Source organism: Canis lupus, chromosome 4, assembly GCF_011100685.1.
Source record: "Canis lupus familiaris isolate Mischka breed German Shepherd chromosome 4, alternate assembly UU_Cfam_GSD_1.0, whole genome shotgun sequence".
Classification (NCBI taxonomy): domain Eukaryota; kingdom Metazoa; phylum Chordata; class Mammalia; order Carnivora; family Canidae; genus Canis; species Canis lupus.
Genome location: NC_049225.1, coordinates 53,918,985 through 53,932,302, shown reverse-complemented (window position 1 = coordinate 53,932,302; position 13,318 = coordinate 53,918,985).

Sequence of the window (13,318 nt, the reverse complement as noted above, 5' to 3'; positions counted from 1 at the left end):
TGAATAAATAAAATCTTTTAAAAAATAAAAATAAAAATAAAAACTAATGTCTTAATTAATGGTCAAGATTTAGAAATTTAGAGGGTGTGAACTCACCTTTTCAGCTTTGTTAGGAGATACAATTAGATGGCTGTACAGGGCCTGTACCACTCAGTGCCCTTAGAGTGTGCCCTCTCAAGCCTGCCCCTGCACCAGCCTTCTCTAGGGCGGGTGGGTGAGAGGGCGCATCAGTGTCTGAAGGGTCCTGGGTAGAGGACGCTCTGGCTTTCAACTCCGCTCCACCTCCATGAATACCAAGTTCCTTCCTGTTACTGGGACTTCACAAAAACTATCCCTTGGCCTATTTGCTGAAATTCACCTCCTCCATAAAACAGTTGTACTACTTGTAATACAAGTAGTATTACTACTTGTAATAGCTTTCCTAGCTTTTCAATGCCACCCCTTGAATTCAATTAGGTAGCAAGATGAGTTCTCACAAGGGAAGCATTCATTTCTGGACACCCACTTTGCTCTTATTCTCCACTTTATATACCTGGAGGGAAAAATATTGACCCTACCTTGACCACACCAAAGGTGGGGATACAAATTTCGAAATGCCTCACAAAGAAGGAGGTCATATCTGATATTTATTTTGGAGGCAAAATATGTTATAACCAGTTTTTTTATATTCTGAAACTCAGCCAAAGCCCAGCAGATCAGTGATAAGGATTTTTCTAATTTATTCAATCCTACAAAAGTTATTATCAATATATGGAGGCTAATGGGACATGATTCAATAAACTAAGAATGAAAAAAATCCAGGATTATGCAATCAAGTGGAGAGACAGGTAAGTAAGCAATAAAATTGGGCAGAATGATGTAAATGGTAAATATATAATCAGACTGTGTCACTCTTCCCCTTACAACACTCCCATGGCGGTCTCAGAAAACAAAACAAAACAAAAAAAAAGCAAAAGTACTAACTTCCTGCCCATATTTACAAAGTCCCCCAGAGTGGTCTGGCCCCTGCCTACCTCTCCGATTTCTTCTCCATCTGTCTACCCTGCCACAGGGCTCCAGACACTCGGGGTTCTTTCAAATGTGTCCCCATGTTAGGCCTCTTCCCCTCATGGTGCCCTCTGCCTAGATCTCCAATCCTTTACACCATCATTTTGAGATTTCTCCTTTTCTTGTCAACCTCTGCTAAAATGTCACCTTCTCAGACATCCCTCTGGTAACTCTAAAGTAGCCAACCAGTCACCTTACTACACTATTTCAATTCTCTAGGCAGCATTTATTACCTTGTTTCCCTTGATAGTATGTGTGTGTGTGTGTGTGTGTGTGTGTGTGTGTGTTGTCCATCCTCCCTCTCTCTTGTACTGTTCAATAGAACTTTCCACAAAGATGGAGTTATTCCAACATGTGGGTGTCGTGCAACATAGTAGCTGCTAACCACATTTGATGAAATGTAACCAGTACAACTGAGAAGTTAAAAACAATGTTAATTTTATTTTAATTAATTTAAATTTAAATAGTCATGCACAGATAGTCTTGGAAAGTACTCAATTCTAGACAGTAAGCTCCTCTAAGACAGTATTCTTACTGTATTCCTAAACTATTGTAAGGGACCTAATTAGTATTGATTAAATAAGCTAATGGAAGCATGAAATCATGCTGGGTAGATCATTCCTTGACTGGGGGAGGTAGAGGTGAGACAAGAGGGAGTGGCAGAAAAATCCCTTTAAAAAGTGATATGTGAGGTTCATCGTCAGAAAATTGGGTAAGGGGCAGATAGTGTTTTAAGTAGAAGAAATAATGAGCAAGAGCCATAATAGGGGCACAGAATTAAGGCTCCGAGATGTTAGTTGACCATACAATTTTGTAGGACTGAAAGTTTTGGCAACTCCATCTCCTACAACAACCTCTATTGTGTCCTAAAAGGCTCCCAAATAGCATAGTGTTGTTCTGTTTTGTTTTTAATTTGAACTCTACAACCTCCATGAATCACTACTCTTTAGTGCCAACGTTGTGACTCCTTGAAGAATACATCCCACATCGAGGGGTAAGGCTCAAGGGGTGACAATGCTCAGGCACCAAACATGAATGTCCAGCTGCTTACTGTACCTGAGAAGGAGCGCCACTGCAGGTGAATAGAAGTGACAGCATCAGGCTTACCTTTGGGAAGGACTCTGTAGCTGCTAAGGTGAGAAGCATGAAGACCTGTCAGGAGACTTTTGTAGTGTGTCGGAAGAGAGGAAGGAATGATAGCGGATAGTTCGGGCTCTGAATGTTTTCAAAGTAGAGAAAACAGGATTTCCTACAGGATATGAGGTGTAGGAGCTTCAACATGACTCCAAGGGATTTTGGCCTGAACAACTGGAAGAACTGGAAGTGCCACCGAAACTGGGAAAGCTGCATGTGACACAGGTTTGGGAGGAAATAGTCTAGATTTTTAAAAGTATTGAGTTTCAGGTAGCAGCTGTTGGAGTTCAGGAGACAGATCCAGCACAAAGATACATACTGGGGAATCATTGGTATAGAAATGATACTTTAAAGTCAGGAACCTGGGTGAGACGCTCAGGGGAATGCTTGCAGCTCAGGACTGAGGCCTGGGACAATCCCCAGAAGGCTGAAGAAGAGGCTCCAGCACACAAGTAGAAGCCAAGCAAGAAGGGAAGAGGAGACGCAACAAGTAAAGGGGATCTTGTCAAGTGAAACACATGCATCCAAAGAAGAGGCAATGATCACAAGTCACAGATTCATCTACAGAATGGTGCGACCTGGGAATCGCTGATAACCTTGACAAAAGCAGTTGTGGTGAAGAGCAGCCGAGTGATGGTTTACTCTCCTTAGGTATGTTATGTCTCAGAAAAAAGAAAAAGAAAAACAACATTTGCAAGGGAAGGGAAAATTTAGGAGAGCCTTGGGAAACAGGGAACTCTTTCAAGGAGTTTTATAGGGAAAAAGAAAGAGAAGAGGGAGATGGATAACAGAGTCAGGAGAAAGATTTTTTAAATGATAAAAATAGGGGTGCCTGGGTGGCTCAGGTCATGATCTTGGGGTCCTGGGATCAAGACCCGCATCTGCTCCCTGCGGGGAGTCTGCTTCTCCCTCTGCATATGTCTCTGCCTTTTTTCAGTGTCTCTCATGAATAAATAAACAATCTTAAAAAAAAGATAAAAAGATAAAAATAGCAGCATGTGTGTATGATCTCGAGATGATCCAGAAGAGGAAGAAAAATTGGTTTAAGAAAGGAAAAATTTATAGAGTAATGGAGAGATGAAATCCAGGGCCCAAGCAGGGGATTTCAATTAAACATGACCAGGGCAGCATATGCATAAGAGCAAATGGACTAGGGACTATGGTAGGACCATCTGGCAGCACTGAGGTGCCACTGGAGGTAGGAGTCATGAAAATGAGACCAGCCCAAGAGTCTGGTAGTGTTCTCCAGCTACTTGCAGACACAGGCTATGGGGGAGGAGTAGGAGACTCCATATCATCGGTGTATGCCTTTTTTTTTTTTTTTTAATCTTCTCCAGTATCTCTCTCTAAATAATCTAATCAAGTGTCTCTCCCATTTTAAAAGCATCCAATGGTGTACCAGTGCCAAAGTCCAAACTCTGACCACTGTCCACCCTCCCAAGCTGACCACACCCTTCCACCCCAAGCCTCGCCCAACTCTAACTACACTGAGCCATTTGTATCTGCTAATTTTCATAAGCCCAATAGTTTCTAACACACAAGAGATGATTACGAAACCTGCAAAAGTCAGAAGACAATACTAGGCACTTCTTTGATCATTACATCTTATACAACTAGTTATCTTTTACAGTTTACAAATATTTTTACTTTACAAATCACAAAAGTCAATAAGCCAAACTGCTAATGTAGCTATACTCTAGACACACATATTCCCATATCCATAATATTATATAACGCCCATTTCACAGATGAGGAGAGGCTCAGCAAAGGCATGTGTTGACTCTAAGATCACACAGCCTTCAAGGAAGCCTAAATAAATATGGCTTCCTCCAAAGTTACACTATCCCTCTCACTGATGTTGCCCGCGAAATGCATAAACAACTCAGATGTAGAAGTCCATGATTCTATTTGAATGAGAATCTACCTTCTATTTGAATGTGAATGAGACAAAGATTTATCCAATTTTACGCAAATTTCCCCTAGTTCCTAGTGGCTCAATCATCACTGTCCAAATATCCCATGTAATCCTGAAAAAGCTCAAGCAGCAAAGCTTCTTGCTTCCAGAGGACTTACTTACAGGTAAATTAGGAGATAGTTTTCTGGTGGTCTGTCACGGATCCTCCCTCAAAGGTTCTTAGGGAGAAAGACAACTTTCTCCCAGCATTCCAGTCTTTATCTCTTTGCCACACCCTCACAAAGTCAAACTTCCCCAGTCTTCCAATCTATTTTTGCTGGAATTGATCTATTTACTAACTTGCAAAGATTATAAGAGATGTTAGTGTGCTGGAACAGTATTTGTTCTCTGCTAGGACGTGTTTAAAAGATGCAGCACAGATCTTGGAGTTAGGTCAGGCTCCAAGCCTGGAAAGCCATATAGACCTTAAGACTGCTTACACATGAAGGGACCCTAGTTGGGGGCCAAACCCCTCAGTTTACAGATGAATAAAATGAAGAACAAAAAGTGGAAGGGTGTGGGACCCATAGAGGTAACTTGGGACAGATGCAGTAGTGAGAGGTTTACCTACTCTATTATTCTTGTCACTCAACAAATGTTATTTCACCAAGTATTTATTGAGAACCCATGCTAAGCAATGGAACATTCTAAGTACATAAAGTGAATCTCCAGTCTCTGCCCTGGGAAGTTTAGGAAAACAAGCTGCCAGCTTTATTTTTTTTTTATTTTATTCATTTATTCATGAGAGACACAGATAGAGAGGCAGAGACATAGGCAGAGGGAGAAGCAGGCTCCCTGGAGGAGGAGCCTGATGCAGGACTCGATCCCAGGACCCTGGGATATGACCTGAGCCGAAGGCAGACACTCAACCACTGCGCCACCCAGATGCCCCAAGCTGTCACCTTTAACAAGAGATAAGTAGAGCTATACTATGCTCCAATATAATTTATGTATTCATCTTTCAGATGTTAATAACATGCCAATTGAGACTCAGAGGTTTGAAGTCATGTATGACAAGGATGTCAGAAAGCTAGATGTGAACCAAACTCCCGCTTAAACAGCTAGGGGGCACTATTTGTGTAAAGCAGAATGTTTCTCCAAGACCTTATGAAATTATGGGATGGGGGGGTTATTTTGTTTTGTTTTGCCTGAAACTAAAACAATGTCATCTACTTAAAAACAATGACATCACAGATTTGTTTTTGGATCGAAACTTACAGCTTTCACCTGTCTTGATACATAATCACATGATCTTGAGATGTTTCATTCACATCCATTTTAGGGGAGATGGGGGGATCAGAGGCAGGTAATGGCATTGGGCTTTTGTCAGACACGTTTAGGGTAGTTTCCAAAAGGACTCTACTCTCCTAAACCAAGACCATTGCAGGACTCCAGCATCAAGTTAAATAAACTACCTGTGCTAGTATTAATTAGACAAAATATACACTAAGTTCTGTCAAAACCCTTGGCAAGGCACTTTGTTGGTGGTAGGCATTGCAAATTTCCAATAATGTTGGAACACTCTCTGTTCATTAATGATGTACTTTGATAAAGTGTCAACATTTTATTGGAACGCTCATGTGGAACTGTTTCCAAGAAGTATTAAGTGGGGGAAAAAAAACCTCACACAATAATCTACTTCATAGAAACCCATTTTTGTAAAAACACTGTGACCAAATGGCAACATACATGTATGTCTGTGTATCTACATGGCAAAGTTGTGGCAAAGGAGATGGGGATACCCATGAAACATGTTCAGAGTGTCCTTTCTGCTAGGAAGGCAAGCAGAGCCAAAGGGGACTTTCAGTTTGAGGCTATGTATATATCATTTCAGTATTTTTTTTTAATCTGAGAGAGAGAGATAACAAGTATCAGGAGGGGGAGTGGGGCAGAGGGAGAGGGATAAGCAGATGCCCCGCTGAGCAGGGATAAGGGGCTCAATCTCAGGACCCCTGGGATCATGACCTGAGCCAAAGGCAGACACTTAACCGACTGAGCCACTCAGGCACCCTCATTTCAGTAATTTAAGACAAGAATGTACCAGTGTACTGCTTATATAATGTATGTAAAATGTTTTAACTAAAGAAAAAAATCCCAAAAGCAAGCAGGTTTCTAAAATGTGTGTTCTTACAAAACTGGAAGTCTTCTACATTCATGCAACATATTTTTCACAACCTAATTACAATCATCCTTCTCTTTATCCCAGATGGGGAAAAAAGCAGCTTAAGTTGCCTAAAGCCACATTCAGACATCACTAAGCACCTAGGAAGAGGGCAGATTATGAAATAATGCTTTAATCAATAAACAAGTGCTTATACTGTAGAGCACATGTTTTTCTACAAAATACAAAATAAAGTCACTATATGTTCACTCAGGCAGTCTGCTGCTAGAATCTATGACACCTGTATCACTTCATGCATTCACCCAATTAGTATTTATTGAGTATCTGCTATGTATCAGGCCATCTTTATTTTATGAGAGCCACTTGGAATTTTATAGAATTCAATTAAGGAAGTGGTAAAGACAAGGAATGGTATTCCCAGGAAACAGGAAGAAAATGAAGACATTCCAAAAAATGCTTTTCTCTATCATTCAGAATCTAGTAGACAGATCTGCTGTATGCTTATTGTCTTTCATTGTAAGTAGTTGTTTGGCTATGGGGCTGCTCTGATGAACTCTGACTTCCTTGAAGGAAAAACTTACAAACCTTTGTTTCTGTGGCACCTGTATCATGGCTTGAGCAGGCATGGATTCATTCTGCCAGTCAGTCTACAAATGCTTACTTGGCACTTGCAAAGAGCCAAGTATTGTACTTGGCATCTGAGATAGAAGATGAAGAATAGAACACTTTACAGTTGAGCATTGGGGAAGACATATCACGCACACACACAAAAAAAAAATGTAAACAAAGGAATCTCCAACTCAAATAAACTATGTAGGAAGTAAACTAGACGAATGCTAGGCAGGTTGGTACTTTAGATTGGGTGGTCAGAGAAGCCCTCAGATGACATTTAACCAATAAAGTTGAGGAAGGGAGCTCTGCAAATGGTCTGAGAGGAGTATTCCAAATAGAGGGAACAATTCCACTGAACAGGCACTGGAACCAGAAAGAATTTAGTATATTCTGGAAGCAGAAAGGAGGCCAGTGTGGCTGTAGTAGAGTGAATAAGAGGTTGGTGAGATCAGAAAAAATCCAGTCCCAGGGGAAACTGTTGAAAGGTTTCAAATAATAGAGCAAATGAACCTGGTTGATGACTTTAACAAAGGAAAAGAAAATACTTCAGGTGTTGTGTAAGGAGAATGAATTCTTAGGCAAGCAAAAGTGGAATGGGGGATACCAATAGGTAGCTATTCATGGGATGGATGAGTGGATGCATGGATGGAATGAAGAAAGGGAGGAAGAAAAGGAGGAAGAAGGGAGGGAGAGGAAGAGAAAGAAAAGAAGGAAATGAATGAATGAATAATAACTGTGATTACAAAGGAGCAAGGTCTATGCATTTTTAGCTTACATTAGTTCTTAAGTCAAATTCCAAAAAAACAAAAATTATTTTGAGATAAAGGAACATTGTTGGAGTAGTTTTATAAAATGATTGTCTTGAGAAAGATAATATACATTTAGCAATAAAATGACTGGCATATCTTTAAAAATAGTGTTCTATAGTTATAATACTTGAAACACAATCATAACTTTTGATACAATCCCATATCTAGAACTGTGCCTTGGAAGTACACAAACACAGATTTTTGTGTAAAGGATATTTCTTATTTTAAATGAAAAAAAAAAAAACCTAAATATCTCTGCCTGAGGAAATGATCTAATGGATTATGCACATTTGTTCTACTTAATACTACACAGTTCTCTGAATGAATGCTTTTATCCCATATAATCAGACATGGACTGATGGCCTTCTATAAACAGTGGAAAAAGTAAGTTACAATTTGTGTCTGTGTGTATATGAAAGAGAATAGGGAATGGTCAAGAACTGTACTAATACTGTAGCCAGTAGCCACATGTGGCTATGGAGCACTTAAAAAGCAACTAGTCAGAAATGTTATATGTTCTAAATAAAAAATACTGACTGGATTTTGAAGCATAAAATGGAAAAAAGGAATCCATTAATGATGTTTATATTTATTCTACATTAAAATACTTTAGATGGGTGAGTTTAAAAATCTATTAAAAACACACTTCACCTGTTTCTTATCTTTTTGCGAATCTTTTTTTTTCTTTTTTCTTTTTTTTTTTTTTATGATAGCCACACACACAGAGAGAGAGAGAGAGAGAGAGAGAGGCAGAGACACAGGCAGAGACACAGGCAGAGGGAGAAGCAGGCTCCATGCACCAGGAGCCCGATGTGGGATTCGATCCCAGGTCTCCAGGATCGCGCCCTGGGCCAAAGGCAGGTGCTAAACCGCTGCACCACCCAGGGATCCCTGTTTCTTATCTTTTTGAATGTGGCTAGTAGAAATTTTTAAATTACCTATGTGGCTCTTGTTGTATTTCTACTAGATGGTGCTAGCTGAAAAGAATGAAGCAATAACACTGATTATTCCTGGGGAATAGGATTGGGGAGAAATTTTTATAAGGAGGACAGGAAATGGGGACAATGACCTTTAACCTAAACTCTATCAAAAACCATTTAATTTAAAATTTTAAAAATAAAGAACAGAATTCCAAAATCTGGAATTAGTAGTTAATAGTATTGTAGTTAATAGTGTTGTACCAATGTTAATGTCTTGGTTTGGACAAATCCATCATTGGTTACATAAGCTATTAACATTAGGGGAAACTGGTGAATGAATATAGGAACTCTCTGTACTATAATTGCAATTTATCTGTAATTCCTGAAGTATTTCAAAATAAAAGAGTTAAAAAGCAACAAGGGAATCAAAGCAGTCTAACAAGATGTGAGTCTTCCACTTCGTAGAGATTCTTACTTAATACTGTAAGACTCCAAATCCGCTGCCCCAGAATGCCCCTTGTAAATACATTTACTTGAAATAAGGCAGCTAAGATAGTGTCGTATTTCTTAGTTTTTACCTGAGATTCCATTTGTTTGGATGACTCTTTTCTCCCACGGTGATTAGAAGCTATTTGGCTGTTTACATAATAGGATTTCTTGCTGAAGTCCGATGGTTACAGGGGAGAATGATGGAAGGCACCACTCCTCCCACCCCCCAAGAACCTTCCAGAGACCTAGGCAGCTGGCAGCTTTTAAGCTCCTTCCCCTTGGATCCCTACTTTAACCTTCAGATTCAGCCAATTCTAAGGTCAAGAGATTTTTGCTAAGACCTAGTGGTGAACTATAGGATAAAGAAATGAATTTTAAAAATCTATATTACAATATAGCTATATATACTAAAGTATATAGTCTATTTGTTACAATATAACAAAACTGTGGGAAACAACCTTCCCCCTGATGTGTTTTCTGAACAAGAAGGAAATTCAGCATACAATTGATCAGTAATGGTAAGTGAAATAGCAAGTGAAATTTAAAATAGATTAGATACAGATGTATAGATTATGGATATTTCAGAACTGACCAAAAGAAGGTACATGCTGCATTAGAGTATAAAATATTTCTATTTTACATGAAATACATTCAAAATGAGTGAAAAAGTATCAACACAAAAAGTAGAAATTACAAAGGACAATGTATCAACTTATCACAAAGCAGGTTATAAGTATAGAGTATAAACTATATTGAAATATTTTCCAAAAAAAAAAAAAAAAGAAATATTTTCCAAAAGTGACCCACCCACAGAACAATTACATTAAAATAATGTGCACATTTAAACAGATGTCCCACTATCACCACACATGAATAGCTTAAATAATCATTAAAAAAAAAAAAAAACTCAATTCACTGGTTTCTCTGGAAAAGGACTCACACCATAAGCAGAAGGAATTTGAACAAGAATTCACAAAAGATTATCACTGCTATGAGTAAATGAGTGACTTGGAATGACCTAATTATAGTCACCATTACTGAAAAAAAAGACACAGAGGATCTACAAGCCTGAAACATTTCTGACTCATACTGCTTCTCGGCACAGATTTTCCACTGAAAATGGACTAAAATCTGAGCTCTCCTCAGGCTTGAGAATCTTTCAACCAAATGATCCAGGTGCCCCTTTTTTTTCCTCCACTTCCCAACGGAGTCCCAGAAAAAAGATGGTGGAAAAAAAATCTTAAAATTTGCTGCTCTAGGGCATCTATCTATACTTATCTCCGAAAAGATCCAGACTTTCTGAATAGAAACTGGAGACAAAATTGTGTTCAGTTTAATTTTTTGAATTTATATTTAAATGAGAATTTTTAAAAAATTTTTTTATTTATTGATGAGAGACCCAGAGAGAGGCAGAGACACAGGCAGAGGAAGAAGCAGGCTCCCTGCGGGGAGCCCGATGAGGGACTTGATTCCAGGACCCCAGGATCAGGCCACAGAGCCACCCAGTGCCCCAAAATGAGAATTAAGTTTAAATAAGAATAGGCATGAGGGGGTACCCAAAAATCAACTAATGGGGGATTGGACTGCTTGGAACTTCTGTCTAGGAAATTCCAAATCTAGAAGTGATATGCAGATATAACATGGTAAGACCTTACCTTTGCAGTTCAAAAAGGCCAGGGAGTCCCCTCTTGTCCTGTGGGTCTCCCATGGAAGAGTTTCAGAGGAAAAATCCTAAGAGCAAGCCACACATTCAGTCTTATTACACCGTTTTTAATTAAGTTACCATGTATCTCCTGGGCTCTTTGTAGTAGCCTTGCAGGGTTAATGTTCCCCTTTCTGCCAACTTCCCCCTTCCAGATAATTGACCTAGAGTAGATCCTACTCTGAAAACCAGGATTCCAGTCCTGGCTTACTGGTAGCCTTGACCTCGAAACTAACTTATTCTAGTCTTTTTTTCTTTCTATGATGAGGAAGGCAGGCAGGAAAATATTCCTATAATGCTTAAATCAGTTTTTTTATTACAAAAGAAATTACTCAAACAATCATAAAAGTACATAAAAGGACAAAGCAGAATTCTGTCTCATGACCATTGGCCCCTATGGGGTAGCCGTATTAATTTTGTAATACTCTTCCAGATTTTTTTAAGGAAAATGAAAAAATTGCATCAACTACATACACTGTTCCAAATTTTTATATTTCTTTTGTTAACAATATAACATTCTCCTTTGACAAATTACATAAGCTCTACGAGAGTAGGGATTTTGTCTATTTCTGTCACTGCTGTATTTCTAGGGACTAGAACACTGTATAGAACAAAGGTGCCAATAAATGCTCACTGACTGGATGAATGGAATGGATCCTCCTTACCGTCAGATCAACTACAAGTTCTGTGGGGTTCAAGGATATGTGTATTTGGTCTCTCTCTATGGTCTCAGTACCAGAGCACCTGGCACATAATAGACACTCAAATATTCATTGAATTAGCAAAACAGCTCAATGATGAAACCACTTAATTCCTTTTAACTACACCAGCATGTTGACATCACAATAATCAACTATGCTCCCGTTGATGAAATGTCTTTCACAAACATGGTTGCAATGATCACCCTGTATACATTACCCTTGTTTAAATATTTTTGTAGAATAAGAATCTCTGTGGGGGAAACCATTGAGCTGGGCTCAAGATGTTCTGAAGTCCCTTCCCTCTAGAATTTCATAACTTTAAAACACAATTTTTTCATCTTGTATGAGAGCTGCTACCTATAATTTTGCAAAATAATCTCCCTTATATAGCTTCCTGTACAACACCAGTACTTCCCAACTATCTAAATGCAGCCAGAACATTATAACTCACACAAGACTGCCAGAAAGACTCCTAGAAACAAACAAGCTGCCTACATCCGTGGTGACCAACATTTTCTGCATACAGCATGGTAGCAGTTGGTTATTACCTGGAGAGGGGCAGTTCTCAAACAGATTTTTATTTTCGATTCTTTATATGCTGAGGAGGCTCAACAGGAAGGGGGACACAGGGGCGCCTGGGTGGCTAACTCGGTTAAGTGTCCAACTCACTTAAATCAGTTTTTTATTACAAAAATTGTAATTGAGTAATTGAGATCAGGGTTGTGAGATCAAGCCCCACATCAGCCTACATGCTGGGCATGGAGACTGCTTAGGATTTTCTCTCTCCCTCTCTTTCTGCACCTCTCCAAAAAGAGAAAGAGAGAGAAGAGAAAACAAGAAAAAAGGAAGGGGGACACAGACAAGAGGCTGTAACAGACTTCCAAAGACCTGAACTAGGGGATGATGCAAGAAATAAACATCACTTTGAACTAGGTAAGAGCAGATATGGGAGCTTAGAAGTTATCTATGTATTCTCTAAGAAGAGCTCTAGCTAAGCTCTGCAACAGAAAAGGCTTTCCAGAAGCCTACCTTTCTCCTTATGTTTTTTCACTCCAAGATATTTAGTAAATTTCTGTGGTGTTTGAGAGCTGTGTCAGGCACTGGGCAAGCAACAAATAAGCAAGACAAATCAAGTCACCACCACCTTGAAATTGAAGCTTCAGGCTTTCTGTAAAAGGACTGGATGCTGATAACAGAGATTGCTGGAGCCCTTTGCCTTCTTTCCACCAGAATTTGTGTCCCAGTCACCACTTCTTCTTCTGTGAAAAACAGAGCTCCAGTTCTCTCCATGAATGGAGAAGTTGCTTGGAGATATTTCCTGTTGAGAGTGTGCCCCGGGCAAAACTTGGCAACACATCAAGAGCACGCTTCCTTTTTCTCTAGGAGCTCCTGCCACATCACAGAACTTGCTGGGCAGTTTACCTAACTGGCAAGGCAGAGCTCTGCAGTGGCATTTACTGTTAAAGAATCAAAATTCAGAGAAGTAGAAGTCTTGAGACTCAGAGAGAACATTCAAGATCAACTACTCCTCCTCCAGTAGCTTGTTTTTATAGGTCACAGATCTCTGAAAACCAGTGGTCCCTTTCGACTTTCTGTCCCAAAAAGACATGCACATATCTCAACACATAATTTTCTCTATATTTTCAGGAGCTTTGTGGATACATTGTGTGACCGATTTTCCTAGAATTTCAGGGACCATATATTAAGAATTCCTACTCTATGTAAGAACCCATTTGAGCTCTAATGCCCCAATTAGCAGTCTCTGAGTTGGGTGGCCCTAGTGGCTGAAAGACAGAGGTGCTGTTATGCCTAAGTACAGTGCAGGGCA